The sequence below is a fragment of the Coloeus monedula genome (genome assembly GCF_965178545.1).
Source record: "Coloeus monedula genome assembly, chromosome: 1".
In the NCBI taxonomy this organism is placed as follows: domain Eukaryota; kingdom Metazoa; phylum Chordata; class Aves; order Passeriformes; family Corvidae; genus Coloeus; species Coloeus monedula.
The window spans coordinates 125,523,348-125,539,381 of NC_138781.1; positions in this window are offsets into that span (position 1 = coordinate 125,523,348).

The following is a 16,034-nucleotide window of genomic DNA, read 5'->3' on the forward strand; positions in this document are numbered from 1 at the left end:
ACATGAGCTAAGTCATTTAAGAAATTACTTAGGAAAGTAATGAATTTGATGAGAGTATAAGTTAAGGTAATTAATCATCAGTTAGTCATGGCCTTGCGTCTAGACAAGCAGCAGTCTTGCAATGTGCAGTACCTGAGGCCAACAAATGAAAATGCTGTATTTCTCATGAAGTTTTAATTTCACTGTGATTGTGGTAGTGTATAGACACACTGTAACTTAATTAAAATGCAAAACGCAATGTACTTAGTACAACATTTACCCGTACTGTGTAATCCAGATACTGTATCCTTCAATTGAATTTACTCAGCCTGTTGGAAAAAGAAAGACTCTTTCATAGAAACACATCTTTCCCTAAAGCTTCCCTAAGGAAATTTTTAGTGTATATATGTAACAAGCAAGCTAATCTGTCTTCATGTTGTCTATGTTGCCGAACTATAATTCAGGAAAACAGATAATCTGTTGGGTACAATGCTCAGAACCATTTCTTTGTAGGTGAAATTCGGTGCTTATCACACCATCTAGAGCAGCTCTTGTTAGCACATCCTTTCTGTCCTGTGACTCTCCTGGACCTGAATGCTCTGTAGCAGCTTCAGAGCCTCAGTGTGTTTTTAAACAACTCATAGTCACACATGACACAGTGCTGCAGCCGAGCATTGATGGGACAAGGGTTTTTATATCTTTAGGGGATTTTTATCCAAGATGAATAATGTCACTGTTTTAATAACAGAAACTTTTAAAAAAGGTCTTTGTGGTTTCAGCTGTCATTTTCAACTTTAAGGATCTAACTTAAGGGCAGTTCAGTATATTTAGCTTTCACATGACAGACCTGTGGTGTGTTCCTTGTCTCTCACCAATGGTTTCCTACCTTTTAGCTCACATGAGTGAACTTTAGGTCCACTGGAGTGAAACTCTTTCAGTCGCTCCTCCGGTTTCTTTCTACTGTGTTTGTCAAATCTGTCTGAATTGTACCAAAGTTATTGGGCTAAAAACAGAGCAGTAACTAGGAATTAAGAAAATGATAATACCAGCATGGCCAAATGTACTATTCATAAAACAAAACAATACAATTTCACTGCTCAAATGAAAGCTTGCTTGCTATCCTCTACCAATTCCTTTATTTTACATGCTAAGTGGAAGATCAAAGAAATGTCTCTTTTTTAGGGGATGATTTAGTTCATTTATACCATAGCCATAGGCAAAATTCCTCAACACACTATATTTTGCTGTGAAAATATTCATGTTCTGAAGTCAAGTTCAAGTGTTTAGTCACTTTAGATATTTGAGCAAACCAGCTGTTTAACATTTCATGTCACTTTTTAACAAAGTCCATTTTATACACAAAAAAATGCTCCTAGCTAATTCTTGAGTTTACTTTGCTAGGCCAACCACGCTGAACCCTTGAATATCCAAGGAGTAGGTGCAGTAATATGAAAGTACTGTAAAAACACATTACTATAGTCACCTTAAGTAAATTTATTTAGAGGAGGCCCTGCATTAGCAAGGTGTCCAAGGAACATAAGGCAATTATGTGATGTAAAGCTGTAGTAGCAATGCCATTATTCCCAGCCTTGCCAGTACACAGTAAGACAGCAGCTTTCTTCTGTCTGGGAGAAGAAACAATTCTTCTGCCTGTTTCCCACTACTCCCCTTCTGACCTATCAAAATGAGTACAAGGACAGGATCCTCACCAAAACAGTTTCATGAAGAGGGAACTCTCTCATGCAGGAGGTACATACCAGCTCATATTTCGATAAGATGGCTGCAGTACAGAGAAGGGCTGAAATTTCAGACTCATATGTTCTGTGGCTTCTTTTGTGGCTTCCCACTCTCTTAGATGTGAAATTAGTTTATTGTAAAGAAAAGAAACATGGATTTAAAACCTTTAAATTCTATCAAAGTGAAAACCATGCTTCAGAAACATACAGCTGGTTTGGCTTGGTATATAGGAGTGTTCCCTCCGATTCTCCGTCATTAAAGGAGGCACTGAGGAGCATGGATTAAATTGTTAACCTAAATCAATTAACTAATTACATTAAAGCAGTAAGTGGATAAATTTATTCAGATTTGTTTGACAATATCTTGAAAGCACATTCCCAGCACAGCTTCACATATAAAGTAGAAAAGATTAATGCAACTTGCCTACAGGATTTGTACAAAGAATCAGAGGCAGAAGCAGTATTCAGAAAGAAATGATACTTCCAACAAAGTGGAGCAGTATTCCCTGACAGTTTCATTGATTGATTATTTTTTAATTTATTTTTATTATTTTTTTAAGCACTGAATGATACTTTGTTTTCGTGGAGGTAAGCTGTCCAAGCTAGCAAGCTACATGACACAGAAGTCATGTTTTGATTAACATCAGGATTCCTACATACCTAAATCAATTCATTGTGCAAACATACGAGAGTCCAAAAAAGTAATGCTAAGAATTAATGATGTTTGGTCATCCTTTCTCCAGTGAGGTTGAAAACACAGATGAATGTGGTGCCCTTCCCATTGTGTGTCATCAGATCTGTCTTCCTCAGTCCTGAAGAAAGCACATTTCTAGCACTGCCAGCTCACTCTCCTTTATCAGACATCTCATTTTTTGGCATCATATGATTCTAGGAAAACTTATCTCTCATTTGGAAGAAAGAAATAAACACATTTTAGTACCTAGGATTGCCAAAAATACTTTCAAAAGGCACAATCACAGAGGCTAGGAAGCCAAAAGATAAGTAACATGAGCACAGAATTTATTATTTTTTTAAATAATGTTATTTTGAAAACAGTTTCTTGATTTATCTTGGTCATTTGACTGAAACCTTTTTTATTAACACTTGCTGTTGGCTGGAGTAGAGTCTTCATTTCTCAGTGGTTCTGATTTCTGCTGTGCAGTAAATTGAACATCTCTGTCATTTTCATCCACATGGACCATCTCCTTTCTTTAATGCTACAGTTACTATTGAAGTAAACAAAAGTGTTGCAAATAATTTCAGAACAGACCTTAACAAAAGTATATTTTGGGAAATCTAAGCAGAGTCCTTCAGACTGTTTCAGACTGGACCTCTTGTGCAGCACGGTTAAATCATTGTTATTCTTTTATTCCCTCTGTATAAATATAACGGCAGTATAAAAATCTTTTTGATGTCGAGGATAGTGTATGGCATCAAGGAAAACTAAGGAGGTCTTCTAAGCTGATTAAATAAAACCAACAAGAGTCACAGGAGGGAAGGGAGGAGGGAAAACACTTGCTCGCCTGATCTGAGATGTTTGCAAAAGCTGCAGCAATTCTCCACCAGTTAAGGATTGAAGTTTCCCTGGTGGACTGATGACCTTTGATGTGATAATTGCTGGTTTTCCTGAAACTCCCAAAAGAGAGCATGTTAGAAGAAAAAGGGATAAATATTAATGAAGCATTGGATTTTCATTCAAAAACAGCAGGAGCCAAGCAGTTAAACGCTCCTTTTCATCCCATGAAGCAGGATAGAAAGCAAGATCCCTAGAATATTTGCCAGACAACTTACAAACCTTAATCTCTGAGTAGTTTTACAGTGTCATGTATCTCTGTGGGTACGAGCTTATTCTGTTGTTGAAGAGATCATTCATTATCTTAGATTTTTCTTCTTTTAAAATTGTTCTATGAAATTAAATTTCAATTTTTTGAAGTATTAAGTTTTTTGCCTCCAATGTGACACATACGTAAGTGTCAGCGTATTGATTTTCCATTATGGTGACCTTAGAAGTTTACTTCTTCAGGTAAGGCTGGATAAAGTGCCCCAGGATAGGAATGTGGTGGAAGTAGTATTCTTCTTTTGTTGTGGTTCACATGAAAGTTTTGGTCCTTTGCCTGAATCCAAGTGGATCCTAAGTTACTACTTTTCAGCATCCACATGCACACAATTCACTTGATCATAGAAAATAACAGGTAAATGTGCTATAGTCAGCATGCAGTTTGCTTGCTCTCTCACAAGCTGGGGGAAAAGAAAAATGTTTTTAGAGAAAAACGAGACACCATAGCCCATTGCTTACCACAACAACATTTTCTAGTTGTTTGGGGGGGTTTTGTTTTCTTTTTGTAATAGAGACAAACTTTTATTTATCTGGTGAAGTTACTTTCTTCTGGAGCTTGCTTTAGGTAGTAGGTGAAAAGTTACTTGGAGTTTGCCAAAAGGCTTATGATCTCCAGTCAGATGTTAATTTGCATGTCTGTCATGGCCTGGAAAAGATTGAGTATTAGCCTTTCCTCTAGCATCTCGGTCATATTGTGCTGTTATCTTGAAGTATTCTAAAGACAAATAAAATTGAGATTTTCAGACTGATTAGCTGGTGTGACTGCAAAGGCATTTTTGCCTTGAAGAAATGTCTTTGTTACAGCAGCCGTCATATCTGACCTGCTCCCTAGGTCAATAAAGATGAAGGGCTCTTGGTCTGTTGCAGAAGAAACTCATTGTGACTCACGACTGGCCCTGCTTTCATATGCATACACTTACTGCCAGCCTAGCAACATGCACCTTCTCTCCAAATGATTAATATAGCATCAAATGAGACATACTGTTTCTCTGGAAAACATCCTTGTAAAGCTGGCTGAAATGGGAGGTTAAATATCAAAGGGCTAACACAAAGAAAGGGACTGATCAAACAACTAGACTATTCTGTGATTTACATGGGTTATTTTGCTGATGATTAGGTAAAGAAAAACCTGCTGAGATGAAGAGTAAGCAATTACATATTGAGGAAACTCTCATACTTATTACCTTATTAGTAGTATTCATAGACTGAGAGACCCTCCACAGGGTGATCCCTTGCTAATTCCTTATCGACAACAGCTTTGATGTGCGTACGTTATGTGATTTTCTTGGGGGAATGGAAAAGGCAGGAATTATTCACTGAATACATAACCACCTAGCATCAGAGGAAAATTGCAGAATTCAGGAAACCTTCGTAAATAAAGAAGGCTGCATGTTTACTAATGCGTGTATACCATCGTCAGCTGTCAATGTAATTTCTTAGAAGGCTGTTTAACAAAAAGAATAAGAAAAGTAAGAAGAATCATAATCACTGGTTAGTTCAAGACAAAATAATTCCCAAACTGAGAGGGAGACACTTCACTGTCAGCACAGATGACAACATCAGTAATAGTTGGCTGTGGAAGGGGAAAAAACTTTGATTACTTGACCACAAAAGTTTCCTTTTACTGAAGTTTTGGTGTGTTACATGTACAGAAAAATTATACTTAGCAAACATTTTCTCTAGAATAGCCATTCCTGGTTCATCCCATCTGAGATGCGTCTTTCTTTTTGGTAAGGAACATTGCCTCTATTTTAAGCTCCTTTCCTGCTCCAGGGCAGGGGAAAGGTGCTTGAGAAAAACTAGGTTCAGATGTCAGTTAGACATTGTTAGACAGGCTCAAACACAGTGGTGGAATGGAAGAGGACATCTTACCTGTGTCTGTGCCAGTAATGAACCAAAAAACCCAGCAGATGGTGACTACTGTTCAAATGCCAGCAAATGTTTCTCCTTAAGGCACAAGCGTGTTGTGAGGACTTTTCTCTGTGGCAGCACATAGCATAGGGACCTGTGAACAAAGTAGCTAAGTAATACCAATAACCTGGCTATGGGATCATCAAATTCATCTGGCATAACTGTGCTAACTTACAGTTGTCCAAGATGTGCTGCATTTGCTGCAACAGGTGTCATGCTCGGTTAACATGCTGCATTTACCAAGATAGCCCACAACATAGAAGCAAGCATATTTTGGTCTTCACTGTTATTGTCATTTCTAAAGTCTGAATGTCCTGTAGATCATGCAATTTAAATTCCCTTTGTCTTCAAAGAGAGTGTTGAGAATTTAAATGTAGGTCTGTTGGCTGCATATTTATATATGGCAGAGAACCATAACACAGACAAAGATTGTAAAATAAACTTGTCTGAAAATTTTGTATTAGTAGATAGGTAAATATCAGTAAATCTTTTCAAGTTGCCTTACTTAGCTCCTAAGGTAATGCACACCTTACATTATTGAAGAAATACAGTGTCATGGTTTGACTCCTGCCAGTTACATAAGCCCCATGGAGCTGCTCGCTCGCTCCCACCCATCAGAATGGGGGAGAGAATAAAAACAGTAAAAGGGAGAAAACCTGTGGTTTGAGATAAAGAGAGTTAATGAGTCTGTAAAGGAGGATAATAATACTACTAACACTCATACTAGTAGAATACGCAAAACAAGTGATGGACAATGCAGTTGCTTACCGCTTGATGACCAATATCCAGCCAGTTCCAAAGCAGCCACTTCCAGCCAGCTTCCCCCCATATATACTGAGCATGATGCCATATGTTATGGAACATCCCTTTGATCAGTTGGGGTCAGCTTTCCAGGCTGTGTCCCCTCCCAACTTCTTGTGCCCCTCCAGCCTTCTCACTGTCTTCAGCATGAGAAGCTGAAAAGCCCTTGACTTAGTGTAAACACTGCTTAGCAATAACTCAAAACATGCAGTGTGCTCTTGACTTTGCTCTGGTACTAATCCCAAAACATAACACTATACCAGCTACTAGGAAGAAAATTTAACTCTATCCCAGAAGAAACCAGGACACACACTCTGTCTCATATTACTGCAGAATAGAGCAGTAAGTGAAATTACGGTTTTACTTTGAACATTGACTCAAATATGGCATTGTCAGCTTATCATTTCTCTTAATAATTTCTGAATGGTGTGTGATCATTTTACAAGTAAAGAGATGAATTAAGTGTAAGACAGTATTAGCTCAAATGAAAGGTTGATGAATGGGAGTTCAAGAACACATCTTCAAGGAGTCTTACCTGAATGATCATCAAGGATCCAAGTTCATGGTCCAGTCTAGCTTGACATGTCATCATTCATAATAGATTAATGAATGGTGTTGGTTTTGGTTCTGTCTGGTATAACATCCTCACTCATAATATCACTGGGTTTTAAGACAGGCCTTGTACTGATGACTCCTGTAATTTAATATTATAGGGATGTATGATCTGCACTATGCCTTTCATTAAGGGTAGAGATGGCCAGAGTATGACAGTTCAGCTTTCAAGGATTCAGATTTTTTCATTTCACACTGCAATGGAAACAAAAGACTTTCAGTGTTTTTTTGTTTGGTTTTTTTTCTTTTTTTTCATTCCATAGCATGAAATTGTATTGAAATTTATTTTCAGATTGAAAAGTTAAGGTTTTCCATCTGAGTCTCACATTTGGGAGTAAGCAGAAAGCTTAGTCTGGAGTCAAAGTAGTCAAGCTGATCCTTCTTTGTTTTAGTTTCAGTGATATTTCATTGATACCAGAGATAATCAATTAGCTAGTACTTTGCATGGTGAATCAGGGAACTTGGATGAAAGACGTTATGCAAGAAAACATGAAAAAATAGTGGAAGTGTTGTATTCCATATATCATTTACAAACAGAGAATGACAGACTAAAAATTTGTCCAAAAGTCCTATTCAACAGGATATTTCCATAACAGATGGCATGAGGAGTAGTTTTTCAAGCCTTAGGCAGGTATTAGATGCTAACTTATGACATTCATCATGCTGTCTAGGAGATCCATCTGATTCACACCAGTCAATCAGCTGCCTTGGTTTTAAGCAATTTCATGCTAAAAAGAGAATGTATTAGCAATAGCTCTTTGCTATTTGGTTACGGTTATTTGCTTCCTAAAATTGCCTTCCCACTGTGTCCTCACCTGTAAGCTAAAACCTCTATCATTCAACTGTTAACAATGGATATATATTTTGCATAGTTGCTGAACTGAATGTTAGACCATAGAAGACAGGATAATTTGTAATAAATAGGCTCCTCTTTATCATGCTGGTAAAGGTGATTTGTGACATTTTACTGTATCACAGGTCTTGGTTGTTGTTGTTTACACCGTTGCACACATACTAGCTAATTTTACGGTTTTAACTGTCACAATTTCCTGATCAAATGTACTTGCCCACTACAACTTTTAGGGCAACTTTCCCGCAGTTACAGACAATGGTTTTGATTCTCATTCAGCCAGATAGATCCTTGTTCAGTCACTTACAACTGATCCTGTTGCTGTCTGTGTGTGCCATAGCCATGAAGCACCACTGGCTCTCCCTGCCCCTGCCCACCCCCCAAGGCCTTCACCTCTTTGCCTATGGCCTAGGACCCCCTTTCAGCCCTCCAGGGCTCCCCACATCTGCCCACAGTATAGGACTCCATTTCAGCACTGCCAGGCATTTCCCAGCCTGGCCTGTACGTGTCCTCATCCCCTCGGAGCTGGGGCTGCCCCTGTGCCCTCCCCATGCCCTGCTGCTGGCTGTGGGCTAGGATGGGACAGGCTGCCAGATCCTGCCTGCTCCAAGCCATCGCCCACAGGGCAAACTCAGTGTCCTGAAAATGTGCTCATAGGTGTTACTGGAAACACAGGAGGATTTCATTTGCAGATACATAAAAATTACATTAACAGGTGTAGGAAACAGATGCCAACGCTCAGACATTTTGTCGTGTCTCTTTCCCAGCTCTACTCGTGAAAAGTGGAATATGTAACTCAATATTGTAATAAAGGCCTAGTTTTGGTAAAGAAAATCATGTGAGGAAATGTGCAAGAGTTTAACAAATCATTGCAATGTTAACATAAATGCCTCTGACAGAGGTCAACAGAGCTTTTTAAATGTAGGAGATAATGGAAACATAAGCTGGTGCCATATGATACTTTAGCACAATGCATTTTTCATTTCAGATTCTTTCTCCTCCTTCATACCCTGAAATGTTTGGTATATTTTTTACCAAATTGAAACATATCTATAATCTGACCATATTATACCAGTCTGGGGAAAAGATAAGTTTCTAGGAGCTTTCAATAAAATGGAAAAACAAGAAGGTGGAGTAATGCAAGCAGGGGACCAAGTGGTGGGTTATGCCTTGTGCTCTGTGGGTGCTGTCATCCACATCCTGAAAGTTGGCAGGGGATTTAAGGTGTGTTGTCTGTTCAAAACCACCCTGGTTTTAAAGGAGATGCTATGGAGAGCCAAGAATTTTATAAAAACACATTATAAACTTGAATAAAAGAGCAAACATATGAAGATGTTGTATTATCTGGACATCCTCCTTTCTGTGAAGTCCTTTGCAGTGCCTGTCTGCATCCCATCACCACCACAGTAAGTGGTTTTCCCAAACAGTGTCAGTGCTTTTTTTTATGTGCAAATTACAGTCTCCAGATACGCATCAGGACACTGAACATGATTACAGAGCATTCTCAGTCCGGAAATTTTTCTGTGTTAATGTTCAGTGCTGAATTTTTCTGCCACAAAGGAAAATGTTTGTGCAGAAAACAGTGGGGATTATGCCATAGCCTCCTTGTATACTTTTTCTGAAACTTTTGTCCGAGAGGCGTTGTTTGCTCTTCACTGTAAGCCACAGAAAGCACCTTTAATTTTGGCGGGAAGTTGTTTGGAGTCTGTGTTAGTCTAAGAAACCTGTGACCCTCAGTGTCAGATTATCTACTTAGACCTTATGGTGAGAGGTTGCCTCCATGAGTAACCTGTACTTTTGGGAAGATTCTATGAGAACAAATGCAATAACTACATTTGTAGAGTAGAAAAACTCCGGGAAACACATTAATCATTATGTGGTTAACAGATCATGATGATGTCTGAAGAATAATACATTTTTTGATAAATTTTAAGATATCAAAATACAAAAAGGATTTGTAAAATTTAATGCATGCAGAGCTGGTTATGATTTGACTTCTTTTCTAGGAGACTTTTCCTATAAAACTGCTTTATTGTAATTATAAATTTTCCATCAAAATTTCTTACATTAAATCTAGAAATAAATACATTTTGCAAATGCAATGCAATAGAGACTTTGGAAAATTATCATGATTCACCATCTGCAGCCCTGTGTTTAGAGTTTTGCAGTCTTCTAAGAAATGAGTAAGCAGTCCAAATGATATTTTAAGGAACAATTGGAACTTGTTGACAGTGTTAAAAATTGAAATTCCATATTTTAAAGCAGTAACTGTTTCACATTGTGAGACAGAGGATGTAGCATTTAAGCTGCCTTCATTTAGACTTTAAAATCAGTCATATGGGACACAAGGGGTCCCTCTGGAAAACTATTCGTTTAACTCAATAAATTACTCATTTTTGCTTGTTTATTTTAAAGGACAACATACACAGGAATGTATTCATGGCAGATGAATTAGCTCCTATATTATGAGCATGCAGTGTGGTTAGTGTGAAACATTTACACCACCCAGCTCATCAGAAACCAGTAAAATCATTTGTTTCATTCCAGCTGTGCTCTTTGCATTTACGCAGGGCTTGAGTATTTCAAATCTCTCTTTTCTCAATACATAAAGTTGTACTTTTTTTCCAAGTCCCAACTGCTTTAACTTTTTTATTAAGAAGAGAGAAAAAAACAGAAAATGGTTTTAAATCAGCTTTCATTTCTGTTGAACAAATGACCACTGAAATAATTGGAAGACCTCTCCCCATTTCAAAGGACAAGTGTAAAATCTGAAATTTTGGCTAGTTTCTTTGACTGAGAAACAAAATTTAGCTTTTGCATTTAAGAATTTTAAATAGGGGAACAAATTTCTTAATTGTAATTTCTTACAAACTGTGTACAGTGATGAAATAAGTGGAACAGAAAGTCAATAGAAAGGGTCTCAGACTTGTGGGCAATGACAGACACAGATGTTGCTCCATGATGCTACTATATACTAAATGCTAGAATTATCTAAAATTGTATGTCCACCTCTAGGTTGCCGATATGAGAAAGACATCAATAAACTGGAGTGTGTTTGGCAGATGGCCATGAAGATGCTTGGGGGCTGGAGTTCTTGTCCCATGTGAAGAAGTTATAGGAGAAGAGTTGTTCAGCCTGGAGAAATGAGAAGTTTTGGGGGGTCCAAAAGAAGCCCCACAGTGCCTAGAGAGAGGTCACTGATTAGACAGAGCCTCATTCTTGACAGTCATGTATGGCGGGAGAACAAGGCAGGAGGCAGTGGGCATAACTTGAAATGTAAGACATTTAGACTGGGTATAAAGAAAAACAAATTTCACCCTCAGAACAGTCAAGCAGTGGAACAGGGCCCCAGAGCATTTGGGCAGTGTCCACCCTTGGGGTTTTCAAACCTGACTTGGTAAAGCCCTGAGCAGCCTGGTCTGACCTCACAGCTGAGCCTGCTAAGGACAGAGAAGTGGATTCTCTATGTATTGGTCTAAGCATTCCTGAATTAGGTCATTGACATGGTTTATGAGACACCTTTCATATAAGAACAGCTCATCTACATTTAGGGAAAAAAAACCCCTACCGTCCAGTAAAGCAAGCATTGATGGTTTCCCCACAATAATCACTGTAAAATGAGATGCCTCCCAAATTCCTTCTTACACAAAATGAAGAAAAACACTACAGTCCCGTTCTTTGCCTTTCTATCTCCTCTCAATTTTCTGGGAATGATTTCCTATACATCCTAGTCCTTGCCATTCCTGATTCATGCTGCATTATTCAGAAGCTTCTACCTAATGATTACCAATTTCCATTCCTGTCTTCCCTTCTCTGTGCATAATGCACAGTCCAGTGTTGCAACATAAGGTTGACTGCCTGCTCCACCACTCCTAGAAAAAATAATTCAGTATGTGCTGTATCAAGCACCTGAGTAGAATCTTGGCTCATGAGCGGGCTTCCAATTAAATATATATGAAGATATATAGATATCTACATGTATAAAAAATAAAGATGGTATAAAATCATGTCTCTTAATTGCTAAATAGAAACTTTGCTTAGTAAGAAGTGCATTGGAAACAAAAAAATGTTGGTCTCAATGTATTCAGCCTCATCTTCCATGCTTTAAAACTGCTCTCTCATCTACAGAAGCCAGTACTGTGAAATTGAAATACCTGTATGTGTACTTGAAAGATGAAGAAAGTGTTTCTGCAGGCATTTTCACTAGGAAAATGAAGGTGCATTTATATGTGCTGTCCCTTCAAAATGTTTTCTGAGATAAAGTTGTTCACAGAATAATTTCTGCAAGTCATTCTTCAGTCTTTTAGATCTCAGACTGAAGATTATTTTCAAACAGCCCTTTGAGAATGGATTTTCAGAATTCAGGCTGGAAGAATTGGTGTTCCTCAGACAAATAAGCTGTATATGGTATATTCTGTCCTTGAACAGGCAAATGTGACTCTAATTTCAGGCTTTTTTGATAGGAGTTTTCAGATGAAAGCCAGTATTCAGATGCTTTGTACATTTTGGCCTTTCTTCATGTACCATTAGGTGCTTAGATGTTTTCTGAAATAAAGGTACCAAATATCTTAAAACATTGTTGCAGCAGGAATGTATTGAAGAGCCTGCAGGAAGTTGTTTTAAGGAGCTGAGCAGTCCTGTTGAGTACAAGAGTACTTACTTCATTTGCACAGCAGAACTTATATCAGAGGTTAAGTAAGTCTTAGACACGTGATTTGGCAGTAAAATCCATTAGCTGTACTCCTTGCTCATATTTGCTGCCATTCCTGTACAAAACCATTTTCACCTGATAGGACAGGGAGATGTGGAGATGACTTTCTGAGTTTCCCCATGGTGGATTAGTCACAGTCACTCTGCAAATCCCCCCTGAGCGTACACAGGTGTGTTCTTCAGGGGGGACTGTGGGACAGCGAGGTGAGGGGAGGCGAGAGGACTGGAAGGGTTAGTGTGATAGCAGACACAATTCCCCCATGTTCTTAGTAGCTGGGGTTCTGCCTTGTCCCCCACCAGGTAATGGAGCTTGGCGAACACCAGGGACTTCCTGATTACAAAGGAGATCAAAAGTAAGGGTTGATGGCAGGGTGGTGGTGTTCTCAGCAGTGCCTCAAGTCAGTGTATTGTCCTTGCTGACTAGTCTTTATGGAAAAGGATATGAAGCATCTTTTTTTTTTTTTTGTAACAGATTGGTTGGTTTGGTCTGTCTGTTTACTATTAATAGTAGGCTGGTTTCTCTATAGTACAGGTTTGTCAGGGAGGACTTTATTTGAAAATACATTTCTTGGTTGAGAAGCTTTTACATGCATATCAGAGAAGGCAGAATTTATACTGTGCGAGGACTGGAAAAACTGCTTGACAAAAAGAAGTAGCATAGTAAAAGAGATTCTTGCTTTAAAAACAGAACTCAGGACCTGATGCATTGGTGCATATCTTAGTAGTCCTACTAAATTCAGTTTGAACTGAATGAAAGTAAAACTCACTAGAATATAATGGTATTACATTAAAAAAATTATTAGGCTAGGAGTCCAGACCTGAAAGACAAAAACAACAGGCACCACATGCAATCTGTAGTGGACCTAGGTGCACATGAGCATGTTCACTGCCAGTAAGCACACAAAGTGCTGATGCTACAAATAAATTTACTTACTGCACTGTAGTATAATAGAGTGAGTTTTCCAAAAGCACTTAGAACTGCCTGACTCTCCTGGCTCTCCAGGAGATGGCACCTATCTAAAGTCCTATGATGTTTCTGAGTAGTCCATCCTTCGACAATACAACCGAAAGTACATTTGAGCTCCCCTCCTAGAAATATAGGTGATGTTGTCTGTTTACATACACACACTTGTGTAGATTCATACTGGCAGTTCCTCCCCCTTCAGTCCTTACATGAACTCCTCTGGTCCCCGAGAGCTCCTGTTGCTTCCTCTGGGCAGTCAGCAAGAGAGTGGCCCGAGCAGCCATGCATTAGGCTCAGCTCAAGACCACACACCCCTGTGATGGCACAGCCTACCCTAACCCCTCCTGTGATAACAGACAGTTGAGTAAACATACCTAGAAAGTTTTTAAATTACGAGTTTTCTGTCCAGAGGAGATGTGGAAAGCTATGGTCTTGCACAGTTTCTAAAGCCAGTGAACTTAAACAGGAATTTAAAGAAATGTGCAAACTGTGCTCCTGTTATTCACCTGTGATATGATCTCCCAATGTAAGACTACTTTCTGAATCACTGAACTGTCGCTGTGTTATTGTGTGGTATATTTTCACAGTGCCCCACACTGCTGAAGTGAGCGAGAGTATAGCAAAAATTTGTCAGTTTAAAATGCAATTTTAAAATTACCTGAGATTCCCTCATATACAGAATTTAATCATTATATTTGAAAAATACTTGGAGTCTTTTAGTAATTATATTACCTTCTTGATGGAAAGCCACCTCCTTTAAAGATAAAAAAAATCTGATATCAGAAGCCTGCTTGGAGCCTAGTGCACATCTAATTATCTCTCAGTCTTAATTATTTAGCAAGTGCTAATAAACTGCACGTATCATGACACTCATGTGTAATAAGCATATAAATTTAATTTATTTTTTTCCCTCTCTTTGAAGACTAACAGACATGGAATTCAATCACAAGGCAATGGCATTATAACCTCCAATATAACATCAGGTTTTAATAAGCCTCCTGTTTGCTGCACACATGTGCTTAAGACTGCCTGGAAACCAAATCAGTAGAAAAAAGGGATTACTTTAGATTACTTTGAAATGTGCATTGTTTGAAATGGCCTCTGGTGACCAGCTTTCATGAATGGCTGATTTTACTTGTGGGGCACGTCATCTGGCTCAATTATACCAGGCTCTTTTGTATGACAAGTGCACTTCTTGCCTGTGCTGAAATATGAAATTCTAAAACAAAGTAAATCAGATGGTGAGAAATAAATTTAGGTAACTGTATATTATTAGAAGTTTGTAGCTTAGCAATGCACATTCTTCTTACTGAAAAATATGTGGGAATTTTCTTTTGAAATTTTCACAGATTTGAAGTTAATATAAAAACATTCATTTTAATTTTCTTTAATGTTTTGTTCAGCTATAACAGCAGCATTACAATCAAATACATATTTTTCTTTTCTCAAAGGCAGATCATTTCTCCTACAGTTGTGTATTTTTAAAATGGTACTGGAGTTTGCTGTTTCACCCTAACAGATGAAGTGTTGGGAACTTCTACCTACTAAGAATATCCCTTAACCTGTAAAAAGTTATAAAAGTGGGTTAGCAAACCTGCTTTATACTTTCAAGTCACTGCAAGCTTTTTCCTTTCCTGTCGGTAACTGTTTGCAAAATTACAATGTAAAAACGTAATATAAGGTTATGATTCTCCCTACCTGCAATTACTTTAAATTATGGTTACTTTAAATTAATATAGCCCGAGGCACTGAGGATACATCATTAGAATACACAGATTTCATTTGAAAGGGGAGAAGATATCTGATTGATTAGTTAAGTGTGTTGGAAATCCAATAGATAATGATTAGATTAGACCCAGATAGGAACTACATTCTTTGTGTTCACTGTAAATCCTGTACTTTACAACCTAGATTAGGGGATTAACCTTGAAGAAGAGGTGGTAAATCTTGCTTTTTCCTGACTTCTGCTGTACTGTAAATGTGTTTCCCATGGTTGCAGGCTCAATATTCCCACAGGAAACTGACCTGCAGATTTACGCGGTCGTGCCTGGTAGTCTGAGATGCAGTGTTTGCCTTTAAATACGAGATAGAAGAGTAAGATGTGAGAAGAGCTTTAACATTACTAAACTTAAAACAGTCATCTGTCAGCAGCTTTTGCCACTGAAGTGCTTCACTGTATTTGTGAAAGTGAGAGTTGTTATTGTTGTAGGGTGTTACAACCCTCTAGTCATCAAGGCAATATGGTTTAAGGGAGAGATTTAAGACCTCTGAACTACTAGGTTGCTGGGTGCAGATGAACACCTCGCCTCCCTGACCTTTTATTATGTAGTTTCAATCTGTCTGCACAATCTTCATGTAATTACTGATCTTATGAAGTGCTAATTTTGTTGAGTCTCAAACCACACACTTTTTATGATTCACAGCATAGACCACGTGAGACTTGGAGAGGTCCATCCACCCTTTGACACAAGCATCAAAGATTCACAGAAGCTGTATTTGTGTGGCTCTGAGAAAACCCCTTTCACCTCCTGCACCCTGGAGTTTCTGTGTATGCAAAATATTCTCAAATACTGCAACATTGCCAGGTGGACACATTTCAATTTAAAGCATAGAACTTAAAATGGTAGGTGTAAA